Source organism: Cariama cristata, unplaced genomic scaffold (genome assembly GCF_000690535.1).
Source record: "Cariama cristata isolate BGI_N322 unplaced genomic scaffold, ASM69053v1 scaffold16789, whole genome shotgun sequence".
Classification (NCBI taxonomy): Eukaryota; Metazoa; Chordata; class Aves; order Cariamiformes; family Cariamidae; genus Cariama; species Cariama cristata.
The window spans coordinates 42,632-42,862 of NW_009637586.1; positions in this window are offsets into that span (position 1 = coordinate 42,632).

Sequence of the window (231 nt, forward strand, 5' to 3'; positions counted from 1 at the left end):
TCACCAGGAGCAGCTTAGCACAGGTCCCCACCACCTCCTGGAGATCAAGCTGCAGCCCAGGAGGCTTCTCCCTCGCCTCTCTGAAGGCTGCGCTCAGCCTGGTGCTCCGCGTTTCAGATGGATCTGTGCGTCACTCCGCCGGGCACTGGTCCCTGCTGGGCAGGAGACAGGTCCTGCTCGGTGCTGTGGGCAGTCCCTCGGCTGTGAGAGGCGCCAACAAACCCTCCCCGC